This window comes from Gadus macrocephalus, chromosome 16, assembly GCF_031168955.1.
Source record: "Gadus macrocephalus chromosome 16, ASM3116895v1".
In the NCBI taxonomy this organism is placed as follows: Eukaryota; Metazoa; Chordata; class Actinopteri; order Gadiformes; family Gadidae; genus Gadus; species Gadus macrocephalus.
In genome coordinates, this window is record NC_082397.1 from 23,935,678 (window position 1) to 23,958,441 (window position 22,764).

General features: G+C 46.4%; 1 long non-coding RNA gene across 1 annotated transcript in view; it reads right to left on the minus strand.

Annotated features, from left to right (window-relative positions):
* Positions 1-14,371, minus strand: part of LOC132475275 (uncharacterized) — a 206,464-nt gene extending 192,093 nt beyond the window's left edge. Inside the window, exon 1 of the long non-coding RNA XR_009529848.1 lies at positions 13,659-14,371. This is a non-coding gene — a long non-coding RNA (uncharacterized LOC132475275). The remainder of the gene's footprint in view (positions 1-13,658) is intronic.
* Positions 14,372-22,764: the final 8,393 nt, after the last annotated feature.

Genomic DNA, 22,764 nt, shown 5'->3' on the forward strand with positions numbered 1-22,764 from the left:
TGAAGCTTCACAGCCACGTCATCATGAAGGGCGAAGGGAATGCGACGTAGGGACCAATGACTGGCCGCAAGTCAGGGTTGAATATAGGGGCTGGTGGTTAAAAGCCGAAAATCACCCAGTCCGATGATTTGGACAGACCATTGTTAATGTCATGGTGAGCAGATAATCCATGGATCAAGGACTGCAAAACCCACCTTAGAAAATAGGTCTATACCAATTAGGTTGGCGTGTGACAATTGAAAGTCTTCTGCCTCAGCCCAGCAAAGTCTGGATACCCGCGTTGGGCGTAGAGGTTGACTCGGCGGCGTAAGCCTTCAGGCTCTTCTCCTCCTCCTGGCGTTGGCGACCAGCTAGCTGCTCCTGGCTCTGGTCGCTGAAGGTCCGCTGACCGAACCGCCTCTCCATTGCCCTGGTCAGCGCCTGAATCCGCTGCTCCACTTGGACAAGGTCAATCACCGCTGTCAAGGAAAACCAAGGATTTTTTTCACTCTAATGACGTCTTTGGTAGCACTCCGCAAGTAGTTTGGTAACATGTCAACCACAGCGTGTTTGGTTGCTAAGCGACGGCAACGTCTTTGGCAGACTATTTCTCTGCTGATCAACACTACGTATGGTGGTAACAAATAAATTGTAAAAAGACACACCATGTGTGTCTTTTTATTTCGTTTTGGCAAGTTATTATTTCGTTTTGGCAAGTAGCCGTGTAATAAGTGGGATGATGTATAGAACATCGCCGGTCATTATCGAAAATAAGCCCCTTCAGGGCGAAGCAAGACACCTCCGCTGCGCGTCGGTGTATTTTCCCGATAATGACCGGCATTCAATTATTATCCCTTACATATTATATATATTTATTAGATATAATAGATAAATAAATATATTTATATTATAGATATATCTCTATATATTGTGGCGACCCGGACCCAGGAATGTCTCTCTCACGTAGAAAACACCACACGCCAAGACCAGTCCAAAGCCCGGTGGGGCGTTTATTCATTAATGTCGGAAAAATGTCTGTAAATGATGCCGTCGGTCGGTGCCAGCACGATTGGGAAACACAACTAATTTATTTCAACATCTGAAAACAAACCATCCCACCGACTACACAGAAAGTATGAAAATGCGCGCAATAACAAGTTTTGCCCGCCGTCCTACCGCAGCTGTCAGCAGTCTATCATTCCAAAACAGCAGTCTATCGTGTCGTCTTTTGCGGCAGTTGTACAGTATGATAAACAATCAAAAAGAAGCAAAGATATAACACATGCAGTTTCTTATTGCATAGAAAAAGACATGATGCCAATGAGCACAGTGGAAAAAGACGGGTTCAAAATGTTGATTAATGTGCTGGACCCAAGGTACAATCTCCCTGGCAGAAAATATCTTTTGAAAACTGCACTGCCTCGTCTGTATGAAGAGTGCCGGGGAAATCTGGAAATCCAGCTTGGGTGTGTGAAATACTTTGCCACAACCACAGATCTATGGTCCAGTCGTACATCTGAGCCATACATGAGCCTCACCATCCATTTTGTCGACGAGCAGTGGGCTCTTCAAAGCAGGTGCTTACAGACGGCATATTTTCCAGAGGACCACACTGCCAAAATAATCAGCCAAGGCCTGGAAGAGGCACTCGCATCATGGGGGCTTAGCGAAGACCGACAGATGCGCATCACAACTGACAACGGGGCGAACATTGTCAAGGCTGTTTCACTTAAAGGTGCCATGGCATGAAAATCTCACTTTATGAGGTTTCCAACATAAATATGATATATTTACGTACACACACTGTAACGCAAGTGTTTCTTGTCGGTTCTTTGACGTCTCTTGTATTTCCACAACAAGACTGTAGTGGGGGTTATCTCAGCCATGGTTGAGAAGGAATTGGGGGAAAGGAACTTTGGCTTTGACTCCCTGAAGTACATGAACTGTGACATGCCGCCGGTTGCCGCGAGGCACCACCGCCCGGTAACGGGGATCCGGCAGCAGGCAGCGCGCGGTTCAGTCTACTTCAGATTGATGTGAAAGTGGAAGAACCAGAGACGTCGCAGAACCCGACAAAGTCGTTTGTGATTCCTAATATCCTCTGGACGCGCACACAGCTTTTGGCCTTGATAATATGTATTATATGATATTATTTAGATATAGAGCTCCAGGACTGTAATGCAAGTGTTGTACACGTCCTTGTTATTTGGATAACCGTTCTGCTTTTGGTGTTATGGCGCATAACACGTCGGACTCTCGTCTCTGGTATTTCTACAACGAGACTCGTAGTGGGGGTTATCTCAGCCATGGTTGAGAATGAATTGGGGGGAAAGGAACTTTGGCTTTGACTCCCTCAAGAATATGAACCACGACACTGAGGAGAAAGGGATTGTTGGCGGAGAATGTCTCCCGCTTGAGTCCCGCTTCCCGCTGCCGATGGACCACTGCCGAGGGACCACCGCCTCGGAGCTGCAGGAGGCGGAGGTGCCTGAGCGCTGGCTGGCCACAATCCCTTTCTCCTCCTTGATCAGTCTACTTCACATTGATGTGGACATGGAAGAACCAGGAACGTCAGAGAACCCAACGCAGTCGTTTGAGATTCATAATATCGGCTCACACAGCTTTTGGCCGTGATAATATGTATTATATGATATAGATAGCTAAAGTGGATATATCGCCATTGCGATATATCCACTGTAAACAGAGCGCATGGTACCGTGGCTGCAAGCTACTCAGGGCCTCACCCCGACCCTCCTCCTTGACCCGCCTCGCTCCTCCTCATTTGCATTATAGCTACAGACACCAAAACAGCGCATTTGCGGGAAGCTCAATGTGCGACTGGCTCGGAGTGGCTGTAACTCTGCACCACGGCTGAATTTCGGGAACGTCTTTGAATCCTGTGTTAGTGGTCCAATAATACCTATATTAAAGCATCCATAAAATAGCAAGTTATGGCACCTTTAAACATTGGACTCGCCTGCAGTGTTTCGGTCATCGGCTTCATCTTGCCAATGGTAAGTAAACATGTGAATAAAGTGCCTAAATGTAAGCTACTTAACATTTTTGTGAGGGGATCAATAATAGGCCTATAGTGCTTCTCCCCCCCCCCCCAACCCACAATATATTATTTGTCTCATCAGATCAATTTGATTAAAGTTGAAAATCGAAAAAGTTTTCCTTTATCAAAGCAATATTTTTCTGATTCTTAATGTCATTGCAATATTATAACTTATTATCACAAAATAATAATTAAATAATTGTAATGTTTCCCTAGTAAAGTTTTACAATATGTGTCTGCATTGTGTTTCTTCTTCATTTTCAGAGAGAAGTGTAAGAGACGGTCAGTGTTTTTTCTTTCTCATGGAAAAAAAAGAGAACTAGCAGCTGCTCAAGAGGAGCTCAAACTACCCCATCACAGGTTGATCACAGATAGGCCTTTCCCACCAAAAAGAACCAAGAGCCAGTTCCGGGCTGGTGCTCGGGCCAGTTCAAAACTGGTTCCAGCCTTAACCCAGTTATGAACCAGTTGGTTTCACACCGGCCAGAGCCAGCCATGGAGCCGGCGAGAGCAACGTCATGACGTCACTGCAAACGTCTGCATACGTCTCCGCTTTCCCAGCAACCTTCGCGCCTTGCCGGTGAGTTTCCCAATGTCAAGGAAGCATGCTCAACGGCCGCTGTCTGTATTATGATAGATAGCGATAACACTTGTTTTTACTTTATATTTGTATTGTATTTAATTGTTTAATCGAAACAATAAAAAAATTTGCCCGCAAAACGGGCGATCGCGTCAAATGACAAATGTTTTGCCCGCGAAACGGGCGATCGCGTCGATTGACGTAGGAGGGTTCTTGAAACATAATACAGATAACGGATCGCTAGATAACACTTGTTTTTACTTTATATTTGTATTGTATTGAATTGTTTAATCGAATTTAGCTAGTAAACTGAGTGTTTTAAGCAGGTTTCATAGTCTAGAATGTTCAAGAACCTTCCTACGTGATTTGACGCGTGATTTGACGCGGTCGCCCGTTTCGCGGGCAAAACATTTGTCATTTGACGCGATTTTTTTATTGTTTAGATTAAACAATTAAATACAATACAAATATAAAGTAAAAACAAGTGTTATCGCTATCTATCATAATACAGATAGCGATCCGCTATCTGTATTATGTTATTTCGTCGTTTGGAAACATGTTTTCTGCATCGCGTCGTCTGTTGCCGGGCAGGTTGTCAGGATGTAAACAAACGATGACGTAGGCCGGTACAATTTTCGCCCCCGGTACAATTTTAACGTGACACCGCCCTTTTAAGGACGCTACGTCATAGAACGCCGACAAGCACTGTTCCAATGTTGAGGACAGGGACTCTCTAAATCGACGCCACTTCGACCTGGGCGGGACTTTACGTCCTACGTCACTCGCTATGGGTGTGCATGTGTGCGCATAGCCGTCACTCGCGATGGGTGTGCATGTGAGAAAGGTTTTGGCTTTAATGTCTATGGGTTGGTAATAACGGTTCTGATGATTTTTCTGATGGAAAAGTGGTCTTTTATTTCCATAATCTTTGTTCAGTGAACGCATAAACCCGTTTGTTAGTTAGCAGTTAAACAAAATGCGATCTCTTTGTTTACAGTTACCAACGACCAACTGATGATTGGGGGTTCGATTCCCTAGTGATGCAAGGTTTTTTCTTTCATTTTGGACTGCACACACATCGCGAGTGACGGATACTCGCACAATGTACACACATCACTGTCTTTACAATTTCTAGGCAACCGAAGTTTAAAGATTGTCAAGTGGTTAACTCTTGAATCGCATGTACTAAGACCTGATGGGTTAGTGGTCAGAGAGCAACTCATTAACGCGGGGATAAGGGGTTCGATTCCTTAATGAAGCTAGCTTTTTTCTTTCATATTGGACTGGATGTTTGTATGCCATTTTGCGTAACTTGTAGTTTATGATGAAGAAATGTTACTGGGGTTAAGGTTAGGGTAACGCTAAGGGTAAGACACAAAGTGTTTTTGCAACACAATATTTCTTACAATAACAAAGTCCAAAGTTTTGATGACTCCAGTAGGAAACTTAAGATACCTAGAGAAATGCGTGAGTGCTCACAAAACATCAACAAGTCAGCAGTGTGGTACAGGGTGATCATTTCTGATATACAGTACAAAAGCTGAAACTATTAGCCAGGAGTGGGAAAGATGCAGACGCAGACGTGGGAAGCAATAAGACGCACCAACACACAGATGCTGTTGCAAAATGGTTCAGAGTTTAATATAAATAGTTAGGGTTAGCTGGTATGGCGTTATCTGGTATGACTATAGTCTAATGTTAGCTTAGTTCGTGTTGTTTCGTCATGTTAATCACTGGTAATAGTAAGTCATTTGTAGAAATATAGCCTATCATCACAGACTGTAGGAATGTCACCCACCCTCCATCGCGTACGACACTGACGCTCGTAATCTGTAGTGCAAGGGAGTTCGTGCACAGATCCCTGAGACAAACGGCTACGCGCACACATGCAAACCCATAGCGAGTGACGTAGGACGTAAAGTCCCGCCCAGGTCGAAGTGGCGTCGATTTAGAGAGTCCCGTTGGCGAATTTTTTTTTTGCAGGGTGGTAGCGGGAAGCTTGTGAATATTCATGAGGGAACTGATCCCTGATTGGCTGGGACTTGTTGGCTGGGACTTGGCTCGCTGGGACTTTGTCAGAGGGCTTGTGTGAAAATCACGAACGCAAATGAATTAAACGTTGTTATAAATCAACACGAATAATGTGACACATGATACCCACCTACTACACGGCAACTCTATAGCTACCTTTCTGTAAGTACAAACGTTAGCTCACTCGTCTAAAAGCCCCTGTGAAACTGTTATGTGACACAGCCTGGGCTACTGTAGTAAATCATTTTTTTATTTATTATATTTTATAACGTTTAAACGTTGTTATAAATCAACACGAATAATGTGACACATGATACCCACCTACTACACGGCAACTCTATAGCTACCTTTCTGCAAGTACAAACGTTAGCTCACTCGTCTAAAAGCCCCTGTGAAACTGTTATGTGACACAGCCTGGGCTACTGTAGTAAATCATTTATTTATTTATTATATTTTATAACGTTATGTATAGCGCATCGCAGTGCTTTCGGCAGCTGGTGATTGTTTCCAAGTTTTTTTTTTCTAATTGTTGTCCATCCATGTCTTGATATTTCCATTAAGATTCCATTCTGTTCTGTTTCTAGAAGTAGTGAGCATAATGGCAGGATTTATTAAAGCTTGCAACATTTGCCAGACCCATGTCAACTTTGAGGAGATGGAGCTGCTGGAGATTAGGTGTAGATGGATAAGAATAAACCGTATGATTTCTGATATTTCATAGTGGTTCTGCCACACCCCACAACCAATTACATTATAGAAAGAAGGGCCATAAAATCTGTATGCCTATCCATAGAATATTTTCGCGTAGGGCTAAATTAATTTTAATATTGATTTTCACCTATCAATCCACCTACTACACGGCAACTCTATAGCTACCTTTCTGTAAGTGCCAAAACAAACGTTAGCTCGTAATGCTAACTCGTCTAAAAACAACTACTGTATAACATGTGTCACACTATTGATGCAATGATTTGTGTTGATTTATAACAACGTTTCATTTATTTGCGTTCGTGATTTTCACAAGCCCTCTGTTTTCACAAGCCCTCTGACAAAGTCCCAGCGAGCCAAGTCCCAGCCAATGAGGGATAAGTTCCCTCATGAATATTCACGAGCTTCCCGCTACCACCCTGCAAAAAATAAACTTGCGTCCCGTTGAGGACACTCGAAAGCCGCGCCATTTTTGCGTCCTTTGTTTTTGAGAATTCCGAGATTTTTCAAGGATGCATCGCTGCATCCTAGGCTAGCCAAAACTACCCACAATCCTCTGCGTTCACTGGGCGGGTTCTTGAAAATGGCAGAGCAGTACACGTTCAAACGAAGTGAAGTTATATTAGTTTTCAGAAATATTTTGTGCCGTATTGCTTTTTATAGATTCATCATGTTAATGCAAATAATCAAGCCTAAAGACCTGTGCCACTTTTCAAACGTTTTTGCAACTTAATGATACGTTGCTATATTTTGCATGGACGTAGCTGGTGTTAAACACCACTGTCACCAATGTAAATTTACTCGCTCACAAGATTACATTATTTATGTATACCTATTTATGTTTGTGTTGAATCGTTTTTTTTCAGCCCAGCAAACGGAGGCTTTTGTGCGCCTTACGCCCCGTGCCCACTACCTCCGTCAGTTGTCCGTTGCCCATTAACTTTGAATGGGGACGGTCGCGCAATGCATTGTGGATCCGTCCGTTGACTTGGAGCGTTCGCCACCGTCAAAAAGTTGAAAAATGTTCAACTTTTTCGGCCGCGACGGATCCGTCATCCAATCAGATCGCATATGCAAATTTAAGCACTGTGACGCGACTCGGGCTCCGACGATACTGGAAAGCGGGAAAGCGGGTCATCTTGCCTCGCAACAAGCAGGAAGAAGCGGGAAGAACCCGGCGAAGCGATTTGATTGGCTGACGGTTGCCTCTGCAAAGACTACTCCCCCAGTGGGCACGAGGCGTTAGGCCTCGTGCCCACTGCACCGTCAGTCAACGGACGTGGGAAGGCGTGGCTGACGGATGGGGGAGTAGTCTTTGCAGAGGCAACCGTCAGCCAATCAAATCGCTTCGCCGGGTTCTTCCCGCTTCTTCCTGCTTGTTGCGAGGCAAGATGACCCGCTTTCCCGCTTTCCAGTATCGTCAGAGCCCGAGTCGCGTCACAGTGCTTAAATTTGCATACGCGATCTGATTGGATGACGGATCCGTCGCGGCCGAAAAAGTTGAACATTTTTCAACTTTTTGACGGTGGCGAACGCTCCAAGTCAACGGACGGATCCACAATGCATTGCGCGACCGTCCCCATTCAAAGTCAATGGGCAACGGACAACTGACGGAGGTAGTGGGCACGGGGCGTTAGGGTGGCGCACAAACATTTGTTTACCGGTGGAAGGGATAGTGCCACTATCCAATGTTGTACAATTAATGCACAACCGATCATTTGCAATGTTTGTAATTTTTAATGAACGTATTTAATTGTATTTTATATGATATACTTATGTGTTCAAAGCACTGGTAGATTGTAGGCATATATGAATGAATGAATCAAGATCAGTTAAATAATATATCCAAATAAATACACGTTTATCATCTTTCTTTGTCTTTTTCCCCCCTGCATAATAGTAATCAACCGTACTGTAAATGTGATGCATGAATTAAGTTCTCAGACAATTTCACTTAGTTTTATAAAAATTGAATGGATTTTCCTTTTAATAAAGACAATTCGATCAACCACAACAAAGCTTTTGTGACTTCCCCAAAGAGGCTCCATGCGAAGGAGACATGACCGCATTCATAACAGACAAAAGTCAAATAAATATCGATCAGCTTGATTGCTGCCATGTTTTATTCATAAGCGCACATGTGTTTACAAGCGGACACGCAGTATTAAAAAGCGGAAGCGGAAGCGCTTCCACACTACCAAGTCGTTCCCAAAGTCCGACGTTACAAACGCTAGGAAGCACTCGATCAAGCACTCTAGTCTCATCAGAGCCCGTCTCTAACCCTATTAGACATTCTCTGGTCTCATCTCCATAGGACGCGACTAGCAAGGACGCGTCCTAGCAAGGCTGCAGCCTTCACTTTGGGAAACAGCCAGGGTGTCGGATTGACTCGGCTGCCAGATCGACTCAGGGTCCTAGATGCGCAATAATGACGCACTTCCTGTAAACGCTGTCTTTTAAATGCGCATGCGCGTTCCATTCATTCCCGTGTTATCCATGATGAATCTATAAAAAGCAATACGGCACAAAATATTTCTGAAAACTAATATAACTTCACTTCGTTTGAACGTGTACTGCTCTGCCATTTTCAAGAACCCGCCCAGTGAACGCAGAGGATTGTGGGTAGTTTTGGCTCGTCTAGGATGCAGCGATGCATCCTTGAAAAATCTCGGAATTCTCAAAAACAAAGGACGCAAAAATGGCGCGGCTTTCGAGTGTCCTCAACATTGGAACAGTGCTTGTCGGCGTTCTATGACGTAGCGTCCTTAAAAGGGCGGCCGTTGAGCATGCTTCCTTGACATTGGGAAACAGCCCGGAACTGTACAATAAGAAGAAGAACCCTCGCGCCAGTTTCAAACACATCAACAACAATTTCGTCTTCACGTCAATCCGTGCATGCTTTGTTCTTTGAATATTCCGATTTAAAATCAAAATCAGAAAAAACAATTAACAAAGTCGTTTTTTGTTTTTCTGATTTGGTTTAGAAAAGGAAAAAGGGCAAAAGGAATAAAAAAATGTATCTGTGTATGGTTCGTTCTTTGAATATTCCGATTTAAAACAAATTCAGAAAAACATATTAAAGTGCGTATTGGAAGTTAGATACTGCAGTGAAGAATCATATAGGAAAAAAATTCGAATACACGATTATTTAGTTTTTATTAATAAATCTACACTACAAGTGGCATCTTGAGCCGTTTTTGCCGATACAATTTTACTTCCGCATCTCAAACGCTCGTTTTCGAGCGTGACGTAGGAATTGGTAGACGGACGTTCTAATCATCATAGACTACATAGGCAACATAACAACAATGGATAACAGTTTCGGACCACTTCCGTACAATTTTGAGCCAGCTAGCCGTGAGGGAGAACAGCAACCACCTAAAAGGGGGAGACACCATGGCAATAGGAGGGAGATAGAGTTGTGGTGTCAGGAGAATTATGGTGAACCAGGAGCGGCTGAACATCAACACGGCCACGGAGGAAGAGCTCATGACCCTGCCCGGGGTCAACCGCCCCGTGGCACGGAGCATCGTGGAGTACCGGGACTGCATCGGGGGCTTCAAGAAGGTGGAGGACCTAGCGCTGGTGAGTGAGATAGGCGCCACCAAACTGGAGATTATTAAAGTGGAGATCTGCGTGTCGAGTAGGACCAGTTCGTCGCAGCACTCCCCGTCCTCCCTGCGGAGAGACCCGGAGCATATGTCCTCCTGCAGCGGCATGAACATCAACACCGCCACCCCGCCGCAGCTCATGAGCATCCGCGGCATCACGGAGAAAATTGCCCGGAACATTGTCGCCTATCGGACCCAACATGGTCCGTTCAAGAGCATCGAGGACCTGGTTCGGGTCGATCACATAAACTGCTCCCTACTGGACAAAATCCGTTTCCAGGTGTTTGTGGAGCGCTCAAGAACTCCGTCCACCAATACCAACGGTGGGCTGACCTACACCGGTCGGTCCCATCCGAGCCCAACCTCGTTCAGCCTCCGGAGCGACGACCTCGACCTCCCGCCGGGAGGACCCACGCAGATGGTGTCCCTGCGGCCCCGCGTGGCACCGGCCCCGGGCCCGCAGGACGGCCGGGCCGCGGTGCGCCTGGCCACCTGGGACCTTCAGCGCTGCTCCAGTGAAAAGGCCAACAACCCTGGCGTCAAAGAGGTTGTGTGTATGCCCCTACTGGAGAACGAGTGAGTACAACTAACGTGAGGGTTTGCAGGCTCGAAAGCCTGCTCCATCCTTTCTCCGATCGGGGAAACTGTGAAATCGGAGATGGTCGGACAGGAGGTCGGAGTTGGAACAACCCCCACAGATACAAAACCTCATCTCGTCGATTAGAAAAACCCAAAAACCACAGGGGGGGGGGAATACAAGACCCCTCACCGCGGTAACTACTCACAACTACGCATAGAGCTGAGGCAGCAACAGCGACCGCGTCTACCAATTCCTACGTAATATGACGCGTTTGACGTATCACATAAAAAAACAACGGTTTTTGAAGCCTTGCTCAAAATACTCACTTTAAAACTGGATTTTTTGCCGATATACTTTTTTAAACTGATAAAATCCTGCATTTTAATTTCAAAGAGCAATTTTCAGAGAATGTTATGTATAAATATTTTTAAAAACATTAACTTCCAATACGCACTTTAACAGAGTTGTTTTTTGTTTTTTTTCTGATTTGGTTTTGAAGCCGAAAAAGGGCAAAAGGAATGGTATTTTTCTGTTCTTTAAATCAAAACGGGAAAACGGAATAATCCAGTTGCTTGTTTTGTTTGCGTGATATTTAGATAAAACCGCAATGAATGCCGGGAAAAGGGCACGCAGATTAAAAAAAAATACATATAAAGACGTTTCAAACGTTCCATCGAGTCTCTGGCATTCTACAATGGCCAGCTTTATTGTTTTCCGTGGGAGCCGGCGACTTAGTCTGAGAGTGGACGATCTGAAACTAAATCGGAAACTAGATTTCTTCTTTGCAGGTTGTGCTCCACACAGAACCTCCTCACCGTCAGAACGAAGCACTTTGAGGCACCAGATTGCTTTAGAGCGGTACTGATCGTGTCGTGTGTCTTTCCAGTGTCAAATAGTTCACGAATAAAATCACCATAAGGTTCAAGTGCGGCCATAACTAAGGCTAAATATAATTAGACAGTCTATTGCTGGTTTAGGTGGTTGGCTCTTTTTTCTTAGCTGCGTTCTGCCTTCTGGTGTAGCCTATAACTATAAATGTATCTATTTTTGTTTTGTATTTCTGTTTCGGGTTTAAAAAACCAACACACAAAACACACAAACACAAATAAAATGCCGTTTATTTGTTTATTCCTTTTCCCCTTTTTCTGATTCAAAACCAAATCAGAAAAAAACTAAAAACGACTCTGTTAATTGTTTTTTCTGATTTTGTTTTACATCGGAACATTCAAAGAACAAACCATACACAGATTCACGTCCATTGTTTACTTCGCTGTTTTTAAAAATGCCGGTCTTCGTTGGTCTTCCTGTTTATGAAGGTAAGGATAACCCCGCCCCCTGCCCCTGGCGTAAAGGCAGTTCTCGTTCTAGCCCAGCTGAATCCTGGGGTTGGAGTTGAACCAGTTTTTACAGGCCGGAGCCGGTTCTCTGGCGATGTGAAACCAAAACACTGGCTCTAGCTCCGAACTAGCCCGGAACGTGCTCCGATTTTGCGGCGTTGTGAAAGGCCCAGTAGTCACCCACAAGGGTGCTGGAGCAGGAGAAGGCTATTGCAAAGGTTCTCGCAGCTGATAAAAAAACAAGGCAATTAATCCTTTCATTGGCAGACATTGATGTCCTGGAGTCTGTCCACAAGTCCCTGAATCCGCTTGTTGAATTCACTGATGCCCTCTCGGGTGAAGCATATGTGAGTGTCTCTTACCTGAAACCTGTGCTGCAGCTCTTTAACAAGGAGGTCTTGAAGCCAGAAGCTGATGACACAGAGCTCACCAAGACCATCAAGGCTACTGTCCTCAACTACCTAAATGAAAAATAAGATGATGCTGCTACTGATGCCCTCCTGAACATGGCATCCCTAACTGATCCTCGGTTCAAGACCCGCTACATTGAAGATGACAAGCTTGAAGCTGTAAAATCCAGAGCTGTGGCTCAGTTGCTGGATGAATTTCAGACCACATCACAAGATACTACTCACACATCCAGTTCTACAACAGCTGTAGGTAGGGGAGATGCTCATGCTGCAGCTGCACCAGCCAAAGTACAGAAGAAGACACTGGGCAGCTTTTTTAAGAAGTCCCACTCTGTTGCTACCTCTGGTCTTACACAAGAGCAGGCTATTGAGGCTGAACTGACCAGCTACCTCCTGGCACCTGATGCAGACAGTGAGACCGAACCGCTGGCATGGTGGCAAAAAACACTAAACAACTTATCCCAGAATGAGCATCCTCGCAAAACGCTACCTGTGTATTCCTGCGACAAGCTCACCCTCAGAGCATGCCCTTAGCACTAGTGGCAATATTGTGACTTGCCACAGGGCAGCTTTGAAGCCAGATGCTGTGGACAGACTAGTCTTTCTGGCAAAAAACCTGTAACGTGATTGTGATAAACAAATGATGAAGCTTAATGACTGGTTTAAACTGTTCAACTTGTTATTTTTGGTTTTCTTGTAAGCCTACCTCTACAAACATTTGAGATTGTTGCCTCCCTGCGAAAGGAGTTTGATGTGATAGTCACTCACAGATCTTTAGTTTTAAACAGATTATTTTATGTAGCATAATATCTGGTTTTACAATGTTTACATTTTGCACTCGTTTTGCAGAATTCTGCACTACGTAGTTCATATTTTATATATTAAAGTTCAGTTCATGTGCCAGGGCCTTCGTTCATCCACTTTTTTACTTTTTATGTATTGGTTGTGCCTCTACACGATTTAAGATGTTTTCTGAAGCCCTAAATGTGATTAAATGTTCCCTGGCTTATCACAAATATGATAATAAACAAGTGTATGGTTTAACTAATGAACACTCTGGTTCCTTCAGGCTTCAGCAGTACCAAATTATATAACACACACACACACACACACACACACACACACACACACACACACACACACAGGGCCGTTGCTACAATTCCTGGGCCCCTAGACAAGATTTACTGAAGGGCCCCCCTGCGCTGAATTGTTGACCGGGGGGGGGGGGGGGGGGGGGGTGGAAGGAACAATTGTTGACGGGGGGGGTGTGGAAGGAGCAATTGTTGACGGGGGGGGGGTATATATATACACACACGTGTATGTATATATATACACGTGTGTGTATATATATATATTTATACAACGGGGGACATGAATCCAGCGATCTGATTGGTTCCCAACTGTTGTATAATGAGCGTATACATAACTGCTATGACGCCCGATCATTTTGTGAAGGTTTGCATATCACTCCGCGCCTGGAAGTAGAAACAGTTACAAAGTAAAACATATGTTGGATGATGGAGAGGGTGTAAATGTTGTTACTCCGGGAGTGAGCAAGGCGATGGAGAGACTAACGAATGCTTAGGCACACGGCAAGTGAACTGCTCCATAGGATAAATTGCCGGCAAACCGCTCTATCGGAGCCTTCTCTCGGAGGGACGCTAAAGTGTGTTGCATAGCGACCGTCGATGCATAGCGGGAGCCAGGAGGGACTACTTTTTTGTATTCTTTAATAAAACGGCTATTTTGACTTTCTTGGTTTCTTTTTAAATGTAGTGTGTCTATGACTTTCGTTTCGCCATAACACTAACCGTTGTATACTCGGTTGGTACTGGCACCTGCCAGTACCCCTTGGTGAGGTCCAGGTTGGTGAGGTAACGGGCGGGACCGAGTCGCTCTATCAGGTCGTCGACCCTGGGCATGGGATAGGGGTCAAAGTCGAGACCTCATTGAGTCTCCGGAAATCATCACTGAATCTAAAGGTTCCGTCGGGTTTGGGGACTAGGACGATGGGGCTGGACCAGGCGCTACGTGACTCCTCGATGACCCGGAGCTGGAGCATCCTGGCGTCTTCCTCCCGGATCGTGTTCCTATGGGCCTCCGGGACCCAGTAGGGGGGTACGCGCACCGTGACGCCTAGCGCCGTCTTGATGTCATGCTGGGCCCCCGTGGTCCTCCCGGGTATCTCTGAGAAGACGTCCTGGTGTTGAAGGACGACTTCCTCGAGGTCTTGCTTCTGGGCGGGGCTGAGGTCCTCTCCCATAGGCACTACTGGTGTGTCGCGTCGGGCGGCCAGGACCAGGGGTGCCGGGGCCGGTGGGTCAGCTCCCGTTCGCCACTGCTTCAGGAGGTTGATGTGGTAGTGCTGGGTGGCTTTGCGTCTCCCGGGTTGCCGTACCCTGTAGTTCACCTCTCCGACCCGGTCGACCACCTCGTAGGGCCCCTGCCACTTGGCTAAGAACTTGCACTCTGCCGTCGGTATGAGTACCAGAACAAGGTCGCCGGGCCGAAATATGCGCAGCTGGGCTCCCCGGTTGTAGACCCGGGCTTGGGCTTGTTGGGCCTGTCGGATATGGTTCCTGACGATGGGCCAGACCTACGCCATGCGGTCCCTCACCTGCTCCACGTGGTCCACCATGGTGCGATGGGGGGGTGGCCGACTCTCCCACGCTTCCTTGGCGAGGTTGAGGAGTCCCCTTGGTCTTCTCCCGTATAACAGCTCGAAGGGGGAGAAGTCCGTGGAGGATTGGGGCACTTCCCGGACTGTTTCAGGGTTTTATTAAAGCGCTCCACGAGCCCATCAGTCTGGGGGTCGTACACCGATGTCCGGAACTGTTTGACCGGGAGGAGGCTGAGCATTTCTTTCATCACCCGTGACATAAAAAAAGTCCCCTGGTCTGTGAGCACCTCCCTGGCTATCCCTACCCGACTAAACAGGAGCATCAGCTCCTTAGCGACCGCCTTGGCAGTGGCGGCGCGGAATGGTAGGGCTTCCGGATACCGGGTAGCATAGTCCACTAGCACTAGAATATACCTATGTCCCCGGCTGGTCTTCGGAAGAGGCCCGACAATGTGTAGGGCTAACCGGTCGAATGGTACTTCGATTATAAGCATGGGGATTAACGGGTTCCGAACCAAGGGTCTCGGGGCCGTACCCTGGCAGTCGGGGCAGGCCTGACAATATTGGACTACGTCTTTTTTCACCCCGGGCCAATAGAACCGGTCTAAAATCCGATCTCTGGTCTTGTCCATGCCTAGGTGGGCTCCTAATATGTGGGAGTGGGCCATGAACAGCACTTTGCTAACATAGGGTTGAGGTACCACCAGTTACCGCTCCCCCCCGCTCTCCTCCCCGATACAGCAGTCCTCCCCTTGTGCTGAAGTGAGGGTTTGGCAGGCGACTCACCGACTCCCTTGCTTGGCTGTCGTGGGCGAGGACGTGACTCCAGGCGTGCTTCACGGCATCATCTTACAGCTGGACACTGGCGAACTGTCCGGGTCGAGTCATTCCTCGTCGGAAGAAAATCCGAGAATTCAGTGAGAGGTGAGCTCTCGGCCTCTCCTGGTGGGCCGGTCTGTTCGGTGGCCGTCAGTGTCCGGAGTGTCCGGGGGGGGTTCCGTGGGTCCCAATCGGGGGGTTCCTCCCGTCGAGTGGCCTGGGGTGCCCGGAGCGGAGGGGCCATCCTCCTCGGGTCCGTCGTCCACTGTGGACGATTCGGCTGGGGCTGAGTGGGCCACCCTAGCCCCGTAGGTGAGTCTGCCGGTTCGACCGTGTCATCGCGGCGGGCCCTGCAGTGGTTGGTGACCCGGTTCGGGGTTCCATAGTCTGGAAAATATGGGCAGTCTCTCCAAATTAATAGGGGTACGGGGAGGCGGGGTACGATCCCGGCCCATGCCGTGTACATCCCTCGAGGGGTCCGCACTACCACATGGCAGGTCTTGTATGTGCGTGTGTCCCCGTGCACACAGGCGACCTCTATGTGTTCCCCTTGCCGTCCCCAAGCTGCCGGTGTCCAGGAGGGCCTGTGTGTCCTGATTCCCTACCCGCACTGGGAGGGTTGGGAACCCGGGCTTCTGCTGCGCCCAACATGTGGTCAGGAGACACGGCCCTGACTGGATACATCCCGGCTCCCGGGACACTCTCGGGCTAGGTGTCCGTTCCGCCCGCAACTGAAACACCGTCGGTCCTCCCGGTGCTCCTGGGAGAGGGTCGGCGGTCCCGGTGGGGGTGTTCGGGGTGCGTTATTCGGTCCTCGATGGTCCCGGGGCGTCTCGGTGGGCCGCGAGAGGTTCCATATGCTAAGACTCGGTTGTTGAGCCACCTGCCAGTTTTCCAGCTGCTGGACCAGCTCATCTACCGTGTCGGGATGCTTGATGGCGAGGGTTCTCAGGGCGTCGGCCGGTGTTGTCTATCGGCACCCGGTTGATGAGGCTGAGTCCCTCTCCGTCCGTGAGCCATATGCGAATCAGCCTCCGGTGTTGGGAAATTTGGGTCCACACGGCGCCTCGGCAGTACTGGCTGGCGCTCTCAGGCGCCAGATCTTGGCTATCCTGCTGTGCGGGTCCGGTGAGAAAGGGGGACAGGATGTGGGCCCACTGGTCCTCCGGCCAGCTCTCCCGACGTGCTGCGGCCAGGTCTTGGTCCCGCTGTTGACGCTGGGCGGCGGCCGCGGTGGTGGCCCCATCCGGACTCTGCATGGGCGGGCGGGTTGGTAAGCCGTGATCCGTAGCGTGATCAGGATGCCTGCATTCTCCACCATATGTGGCGACCCGGCCCAAGGAATGTCTCTCTCACGTAGAAAACACCACACGCCAAGACCCGTTCAAAGCCGGGTGGGCCGTTTATTCATTAATAACGGAAAAACCTGCGGGGTCTGTGCCCAACGCAGGAAAACCAAAAATCATACAAGTGACTCCGTGAGCCACGGTGGTGTCCAGGGAATTGTCTCTCCGGCCGGGCCGGTCTCTACCCTGGCGAGGGAGGTCACTCCCATCGGTGATGCCGTCCCGGGGGGTGCATGCCGTGTCGGCGCGCGTCTCTCGTGGCCACTGGGGGAAATCCGTTATATCCAGGAGTCTGCCTGTCCGTATCAGGTCCTGGAGGTACTCTGTTCCGCTCAGAATCCCGGTTCCCTTCCCTGGGAGAACAACAAACAGCCTTTTAAAGGGTACCTGATCTTCCTCACCCTCTGCCGCAGGTGTTCTCCATTGTGTTGATTGGAGTTATGCAATGGATGCTCACTGGCTCCGGCTGGCGGATATCGGCGGTATACGCCCTCCACCAACTCAGGGTTTGGGGCCGGGTTGCCACAATATGTATTTATAGATATAGATAGATTTTGATATATCTTCGTCACATGCGTGACAGTTGGTGTTTTATGCAATGTATCCATATTTTTTTATATAAAATAGTGCAATAGTATGGTGGCACTGAGCATTCACCAAATAAAAAAAAGCTTCACACCTTATCCAGCCATTAGCACACCAGGATCTCCTAATTACGACATCAGCATCTCGTAATTACGAGAAAAGATCTTGTAATTACGACATCAGGATCTCGTAATTATGAGGAAAGATCTCGTAATTACGACATCGGTATCTCGTAATTATGAGAAAAGATCTCTTAATTCCGACATCAGGATCTCGTAATTACAAGTAAATATCTCGTAATTACGACATCAGGATCACCCCTCTCATTCATCAATAACGTGGCTGGCTGGCTGCAGGATGGCAACGATGACGCTATCCGACACTATCGTATTTTATTTCTTGCTCGGATTGAGGCATTGGGAAATATTGATGTTCCTTAAAAGTGAGGAGGGCATTTCTATGAGTAGCCTATGTCAACATTGCGCAGACATCTGAAGTCATTGGGACTGTTCAGGAGAAAAGCCAAGTCGGACGTGCTACAATTTCACGGATACAAATTTATGAATCTGAAATGCATCCAAGCAGGCTTGGTAGTAACTCAAACAAATTTTATGGCACCTGAGGGGTATTCCATCAAAGTCACTAACGAAAGCGGGATTTAGTTGGTTAAGCCCGGTTAGAACTAACGCCAACTTCAACTTGAGGCTAAGCAGTTAGATCAACCCAGTTCAGCCGCGCCTTGCTCAGGTTAGTTTAAGCCAGGCTTTCGTTATCGTGGATTACGCGCGCTCACGAGATATGTAACCAGCCCAGAACAGTGAATGGCGAATCATGGATCAAATGTCCGAAAAGGACAAAACGGGATCTTTTCCAGCGGCGAACAGAAGCTGCTTGTGTAGGTCTATGAGGAGTACAAGCATATAATAACTCAAAAAGGGAACACCTTAACCATTAATAAAAACACGGAGGCCGCCTGGCAATAAAGATCTTTTGAATGAATAAGTCGTATTAGGCGTAACATATTTAAATGTAATATTGACCATAGATACAGGGAGTTAGTCTTGAGGTAACGTCTCGGACTTGCACCCGGTCGTCCGGGGTTCAATCCCAACCTGATTAGTAAATTAGGAAGGATTACTCTACATTTATTTTCCATTTCTTTGAATATTCTAAATTGACTGACCATAGTATTTTTTTCAACAGAAGTGTTTTTGGCTGCCTGCCGAGAAACTGACCTGAATGGAATTTATGTGGCTGCAATTTTCAATGCAGCAGTGCCTTCATCATTGTGACAAAGGCTTATCAGTAACATTAATATTAACATTAACTTTGCAAGTTATATTTGGGTTCTAGGGATATGGTAAGACATATTTTTTACATAAAAAGTAAATTGTTAGGCCTAATTTCTCTGATATAAAGGAAATTACAAAAATAAGAATTCAATATCGTGCCCAGGACCGTACTACAGGGCGGATGATAGAGCTCTCACCCAACTGCTGGTTCCCAATTTTGATAGAATACATAATTTTGTCTAAAAATGTCTTCAGAAAATATCCACGATATTAATAGATAGCGATTCATTTATTTATTTTATTTGCATCATTTAATCTTAGACCCTTAGTGAAAATATAGGCTGTTTATACTTCATACATGTACATTTATGACAAAATCGTGAGGACTAGGCTTGGCGGAACCTTCTGATGGTACACTTGTTTCCAACAGATAGGACTTCTCTTAAACAGCGCTCAAGTAAGCCTGACAGCCTGGTACCGACCAGGATCATTTGGTCGGATAAATTCCCATGGCTACTTAGCGGAGTTTTCCTTAAGCCTTTAGCTTGGTTGATGGAATACCCCTCTGCTCTTAATCCTAGATCCTCGAGGAGTACAACTGAGTAAACGCAATCGTCTAAGATGTCGTCTTTACGTAAACCCAGGTCCAAACTTTTTGTGGCACGTCATCATACGACAAACTTAAACCTTATGGCATATTTATTAATGGTGCTGTAACTCTTGACTGTTTTGATTGAGAAGAAGCATTACATGTTTTGTTGGTAATATTGCCGTTCATTATTAGGCCAATTCCCGCTGCAGATGCGTTGCATTCTAAAAATAGATTAGTTTTAAACGAGTACTCGATTGCAGTGTTGCCAACTCTTCAGTAAGGAAAGTAGCTATTGGCTCTCCTAAAAGTCGCTAGAAGTCGCTACATGACATCATCGCCTAATTTGCATAACCGGAAGTAAAAACAAAAACAATTATTATTTTTTGCTTGGTCCCAATTTTGCTTACCATAAATGGCAGCGTTTTTTGAGCTGAACTGTAAGGCTTTGCCTTTTGAATATGCTTTTGGGTTGAACTGTGTTTCTTCACATCACTGAGTTTGGCACAGAAATTTACCTTGCAATAGCTACAGTATGCTCATTTATCGTCTCCAATAAACGGCTTTAACCAGCCCTTAAAAGCAGTGTTTGCTTCCCACTCTTTCCTATATTTTTGTTGGTAAAGTTTTGACTGCGACATGGTAAAGACACACACACACACACACACACACAGTGTACGAGGTGAGGTGAAGTGACTGAGCCTGAGGCAGTGTGAGTCAATGTAACACAGCGATTTATTATTTTATTTAGACAAAGAAAATGTTAGATTTTTCCCGCCCTGACTGTACGTCAGGGGGCGGGATCAGTCGGCGGCGGCTTGCTGGCCGGGACGTGGATTCATTTGCAGCCCGGATGCCGAGGCGTGAACGTCTCCTGTTAGCTCCTGCTAACAGAGCAGCTGGGAGGGACTGCTGCACGAGGACTGGGCTGCCTGTAAGTGCTTTGAGATGGGGGAGGGGCCGCGCAGGCACCCGGTGCTCGTTGTGAAGAGGTAATAGCGATAGTGCTTTCACCTCAAAAAGTCGCCAAAAGTCTCCAATAACAGCTGAAAAAGGAGCTAGATTTGTCGCTTGACGCTGTTTTGAAAAAAAGTCGCCAAAGGGGTCTGAAAAGTAGCTAAATATAGCGACAAAATCGCTAAATTGGCAACAGTCTTGATAATAATCCCTAAATCCTGCGATCCCCATGTAACTTTAATATGAGGGGGCACTCTCCCTGATTTACTACCTCTGGGCTGGGCCCTTCCCCGTCTCTCTGCGTTCTAGTTCGAGGTACCGACAGATGTGAACAACCAACCCGGTATCACGCGATTTCGTGCTCATGCGCACAAACGTTAATCTGTGCGCATCGTGTCCCAGATCACGATTGTCCGACTTTTTTAGTGCTGCACAGAACGAAAATTACGAAATGTAAACCAATGCATTCTGAATGGGAGCGTTCTCCGACAATTAACGTCGTTTTTGAGGTCTGCTTACAAATCAGAAATGTTGACATATATATATAACTAGATAATAATATATATAACTAGAGGGTGCACTGTACTATCTGCGCTCACCCCTTCTGAAGCTTTTCTCTCTCACGCTCTCTCTCTCTGTCCCTCTCTTTCTCTCTCTCGTTTCGTTTTGTGGAGCACGTCAATTGTCGGAGAACGCTCCCATTCAGAATGCATTGGTTTACATTTCGTTCTGCGTAGCACTAAAAAAGTCGGACAATCGTAATCTGGGACACGATTAAATTAATAACGTTTGTGCGCATGAGCACGAAATCGCGTGATACCGGGTTGAAACAACAGATAAGGTTGGAATGTGGCTTCTCTCTCCCTGCATGTCTCCTTGTGACTCTCTCCCTCACTCAGGAGATCACGCTCTCTATCTCCTTCCTCAGTAATTCCTCAGTAAAAAGTATGGTGGACAGGGGAACTACAAATTGATCAAGCCCTGAAAGCTCCATCGAGCAGGCACAGCGTTATGGGTGGGCCTGACGGACCCAGAACCACCCACTGTTCAACAGGCCGACCCAAAACTTTTCTTAAAAAAAAAAAAAGAATAATATATATTATAGATTTTATTTATTGCACGGCTCTTTTCAATGCTATGGAACGAAAGTGTCAAGGGAAGTGTTTTTGCCTCTGAATCACGTCTTTGATATCACTCTGCATGTCAGGTATTCATCAACCCCAGCGTATTCGGTTGCTAAGCAACGTAAAAGGTCTTATGCAGACTATTTCTCTGCTAATCAACGCTACGAATGGTAATTATAAAAAGACACACGTTGTGAAGTTATTTTTTCGCATTGGCAATATAGCCTTTAACTTCACGTCTAATAGTCTCCAGTCCATCACCGCATCGGTGACAGACACGATTGATTTGATCGAGAACCTCAAACAAGGACTGATAGACATTTGCTCAGGTGACGTGTGCGTTCTTAAACATGTTGGCAACAACAAATAAGATGATGGAGGATCATGATGTCAAGAACTGGGATTTGCGGGTTTGCCCTCCCGCTGAAGAAATCTCCCAGGCCGATTTGAGGGAAGTATCTTCAAATGCACGTTGGGGAAATCGAGTGAGGAGTGACAGTGACCTGCGCAACATTTCCAACGTGCTAATAGACTGCCAGCTTAATGAACTGAACACCCGATTCCACAGTGACACCTATGGGCTCATGGCATCTGCAGCAATCCTGAAGTCCCCTAGCCTCGATATAAATGACACCACTTTGGCAGTGGTGGGTAGAGTACTGAAAATCTATACTCAAGTAAAAGTAAAATTACTTCCTTCAAAATCTACTTTAGTAAAAGTAAATATTCCAATTGGAAAACCTACTTGAGTAAGAGTAAAAAAGTACTTTGTTTTAAAGTTACTCAAATTACAAGTTACTTTACATTTTTGTGTTGGAGTGCTTGGATCAGTGAAAAAGACATAAGGTGTTAGAATGCGTGAGTGAGTGAGGGAGAGAAAGAGATGCACTCCTAAAACATTTCCTCACAAGTTGTACAACAAGAGCAATATGTACAACAAAAAATGTAATTTCATTTCAAACAAATTTGTATTAAGCTCTGTGCATGTGACAAAAGGCAGGAGCTTTGTGGGAACAAAACCAATTAAACACAAACGAGACTGACTTGGTTGGCTGATTGGGCAATTCGATTTATTCAGCCTACACACATAGCATGCACGCACACTTACAGAGCCAGACACGACAATGACAAACAAGTT